The sequence below is a fragment of the Mytilus edulis genome, chromosome 2 (assembly GCF_963676685.1).
Source record: "Mytilus edulis chromosome 2, xbMytEdul2.2, whole genome shotgun sequence".
Lineage (NCBI taxonomy): Eukaryota > Metazoa > Mollusca > Bivalvia > Mytilida > Mytilidae > Mytilus > Mytilus edulis.
In genome coordinates, this window is record NC_092345.1 from 73472389 (window position 1) to 73477239 (window position 4851).

Here is a 4851-nt window from a genome sequence, read left to right on the forward strand (position 1 = left end):
GTACAGTATATAGTGCAATCGGACTAGATTCAATAAAAGCAGAACAGAGACATCTCGATTGAAGTTATACGTGAAAAACCAAAAGAAATTCCATCAGATGAAAAGGAAATGCGAATGGACCATGATACTAGTATAAGAAATGAAATAAATGCTATCGCGACGCTTGTATCAGTAGTTAGTCCAACATTGTGTTCGACAAAGATATTTCAGTTGGAAGGGTGTTTATATATCCTTGATAATCAAGGTGAGCTATTTTGGGCTGTCGGTCCAGTCTACGAATGAACTCAAGGCCTGTTAATGCCAGCTTTAAATGTCCAAGTCCACAAAACTTGAATTCAGAAGAACCGTACAATAGAGCACCGGTAAGAAGTAAAATCATCAAAATACTGAACTCAGAGGAAAATCCAAAAGTCAAGTCCCTAATCAAATCACGTCAAACGACTGGACACCAACTCATATTCCCGACTTGGTACACACATTTTCAAATGTAGAAAATGTTGGATTGAACCTGGTTTTATAAAGCTTAAAACCGCTCACTTATATGACAGTCTAATCAAATTCCGTTATATTTACAACGATGCGTGAACAAAACAGGCATTATAAAAAAAGTCAAAATATGGGTACAGCAAGCAGTCATCACTGTGTTAAAATCTCAAAACAAACAATCATTTACAAAAAGGTACAAAAGCATCTATTAAATTGAAAAACACATTCATTGTTTCGCATGTCTGACGTAAGAAAATGTAAACGTCATATAGAAAACAAAAATGTCGTTCAATGTTTATTCAAATAACTATAATTTCACATTGGGAATGGTGGTATCCTGGATTTGATAGATGCTTTTGTACCTTTTTGTTAATCAAAAGTTATGTTAGAATTAATTTCAGAAAAAGACCGAAATTTAAAATTGTCCAGAAGTTCTTTAGAATATTTAAGAATCCACATATGGTTAATACCATTACGCGAGTAAAATAATTTTGTCGTTTTTCAAATTAATAATAGAACAATAACACAATGTCATATAATAGAACAATAACATAATGGCGGGATCTTTTAAAGTACAGAGTCACGTTATCAGAACATAAGAAACACAAAAAGTCTTATATACAAAACACACCGGCAAAAATGAAAGATATTAGAAACACATTGACCGAGCCACGTCAAATGGATATCACAGAAAACAAACCAAACAGTAAAAGTAATATAAATAGTAGAACAAAGACAACTGAAAGAACAGTATAACACGTTGTTAAGATGATAAACAACGTCAGTACGCAGAATTTATACATCAAGATCATCATGTATTATATGTGAAATTGATACGAACTATTTATCAACAAGGTCTTGGTACCTTCCGATGAACTGTTTTAGAAAAAGGACGAGACGTTCTTTGACATACCCATGGTCCATCAACTTTCTGTTCAGACACTGGTGATGTTTTACAAAGTCTGAGTAGGAGCTGCAAGCTCTTGACTATCGAATAGGTTGGGAAATGTATATCCCATATGCAGGTGAAGTTGGTATATTGCTATTGCGGTAGGGGAAATTTATAATTTCAAAATCAAAATCGTCTCGTTTGTCATATATTCTGGTACTGAAATGACTGTGTATGTCAAATTCGAGATATATTTCTAAAAATGAGGCGGAAGAAGCTCTAAAAATGAGGCGGAAGAAGCCGTGTCTGTTGTTTTTTTTTAATTTCTAGTTCTTGGGGATATAAATGGAACCCAATCAGAAAAGTTCGGATTGTTAATGAAAAGAACATCATCAATATATCTGAAAGTGAAATAAAATAATCTGTCTTCTTTGATCTTCTTGTTTTTGACAAGTGTCTGAAGGAACTCTGATTCATATGAAAATAAGAAGACATGTACTTCATATAATGTTGGAAATGATTGTTTTGAAAGTTGCTACTGCAATTACGGTATGCTGGATGCCGAAAACCACTACAGTATTGATTGTAACGTTTTCGAAGGACATATGGGAGAAATGTTGATAATTATGATACAAATTTACAGTCCTGACGAATTAAAGAGACCTTTATCTCTACATTCCGATTTAAATGACTACAAAGCTGACTTGCATGGATTCATTGATTAATAGTGTGAGGTTCCATCATATTTTGGAAACGAATATCATCGTTAAAACATTTAAATCAACAATGCAGACGATCTTTTCATCAAACATCAAAGCAATAAATCTTCATTTGAAACCTCAAAGCATGTCCATGCAGAACATTCTCTGTGTAGATATATAACAAAAGAAGTGTTTGTTGTTATGTTGTCACATAATAATATAAGTTTTAAACTTTTAATCCAGAAATACCAACATGCCTGTCCTGGGGCGTATGGATTTACATGATATAGTTTTACTGCGAAAATCATGGTCTCAACGTAGTCGCACAATGCGATGACGCTGCAATTGCAAAATGCACAGTAAAGAAAGCAACAATGAACCATTGAAATTGTTCCAATCTTCAAAAGATATCTGGAAATCAGCAAGCACTACATCTAAGCTGGATATACTCAGGGAAATAGTATCAATTGGAGAAGTACAAAAAGTTGGAAAATTTTAGCAGTGTGGTTGGAAACTTTTGATGTTGAAGTATCAATAGGAACAAGTGATGGAAAGCAGTTTATAAATTTGGCAATGTTATTGCTGAACCGAAGAATGTAGTAAGATTCTTAGAAAAACATTCCAATTGGAGACAGTTATTACAAGTGACCTTGAATATGAACAATACAACACATAATTCAAATGTTACAACTGACACTGTAACCACTGCAGTTATGCATTTCAGATGATCTAACTGAAGATAAACAGATTCAGTTTATTTCGTGTAGTGACAATGATGACACTGGTCCCCTACAAGTAGACGATCATAAAGATACAAACAATCTACGAAATGAGAACGACATTGAAAATGGAAATGTTAAGTTCAAGGCTGATTTGTTTGAGATACATACAATACGGCTAAACTTTATAGAAGCAGAAAAAAGAAAAGATTGTTCAAAAGATGATTTTGTTGAACACATTTTATCAGTTGAGGTACTTTCTAAAATTACCAAATAGTACACCTACCCACATTACAACCACCAAAAGTCAAATTTAAGTCACATGGAATTATTTTTTGTCAAGCTTGAAATCGTAAACCAATTTCAAGAGTATTTTGTGATGGATCAACGTTGAAGGTTAAACAAAACATGTCTATTGAACAAACAACATTCGCAGTCATTTGTAAATCCTACATCCATAGTTAGCTTCCAAAACAATTCCTCAATGTTACTACTTTCGTGATCTTACTGAATATTAGAGCATGGTATCCTCGTCTCTTTTCGGTACCAAATGTTAAGTTGACGGCACACACTGTATTGGTTTGCCAAACCAAAGTTAATTAATTCTGATTCACGGTATCTTTTTAGACTTTTTAGATCCTAAACATTTACTGAAAAACATAAGAACCAAGTGTTGTACAACTGGAATTAATAAAGCTGGAATCAAAACAGAGAAGCAAGTGACAAAATATGGAATGGGTATAATAATAGTCTTGCACTTGTAGAACATCTTCTGGATTTGCAGAAAGTTGCATTCGCAATAATAAGTATACTTGCTGGTCAATAGAGATCATTTTAAATGTAGCTAAACGTTTGATAAACATAATCAATGATGTCTTCTTTACATTAGTACATAATCTGCAAACGAAAATTGTGTTTAACATCAGGCAGATCTATCACGGATATAAATAAACTTATCACAGATACCAGGATTGAAATTTCATATTTGCGCCAGACTTGCGTTTCGTCTACAAGACTCATCAGTAACACTCGAATATTTAAAAAAAGGTGAAGAGCATTAAGGATTTATTAACTAATTCTAAAATAATATACATTATTTAGTTATAATAAACACTTTAAAAATGTTGAAAAATATTGACAAATGAAAATCCGCAATACGAAGGCTTTTTTTTTTAATGTCATGAACATCTATCACAGGATTTCTGGTTTTTTTTTGCATTATTTTATTTACACATAAATTTTCATGCACATGATTTTACAAATGTAGCAAATGGATATATAGGTGATAGGTCGCCTTTGCATTTGGCTGTATTAAGCCAACATTGTGTAACTTATTATAAGTTTTCTACCATGTTTTTCAGTGAATAAACTAAAAAATGTGTCTTGTTTTATTTCAAAATACATAGTTACGAGTCAGTCTCTCACCAGTGACTTTAAAAAAAAAGCATGCCTCCTGTCCTTTTTGGTTGCAAAGCAGTCAATCACCTTGTCAGTATCAATGGGCGTCACCTTGCATGCATGCAGTAAACACAGCCCCGAAAGTCGTTCTGTTGTCATCGTAGAACGATTTTATACTTTTACCCGGCGCATGACACTGAACACACTGGCATTGTCAAAAGAAAAAGCAAAAAATGTAAATGTTTGGATACAGGTCAACATTGCACAAATTAAAACTTCCCGCAGGTGTACCAGGAATTTGTCCATCTGCTACACTATAGACCATCTTGTTTTCTACCTCGATGTAAAAAGTGTCATGGTCAGATGGAAAATCAGCAGCAAATGTATTGAAAAGACGGTCAACAACCTATAAATAAACTCATCATAGATACTAGGACTAAATTTTGATTATACGCCAGATAAAGAGCAATCTAATTTGACGGAATCAAATATTGCGCTACAAACCTGTCTTCCTTTTTTTTAACCTATCTCTTAGTTTCTGAAGTAGATGTTGACGGGATGAAATTGAATAACGCTCGTTTCTGATAATCATTCGGTCCGGCAGCTGAAACATATACCCGATGCTGTTGTCTTGTTGCGCCCCGTGGCATCGACGGTA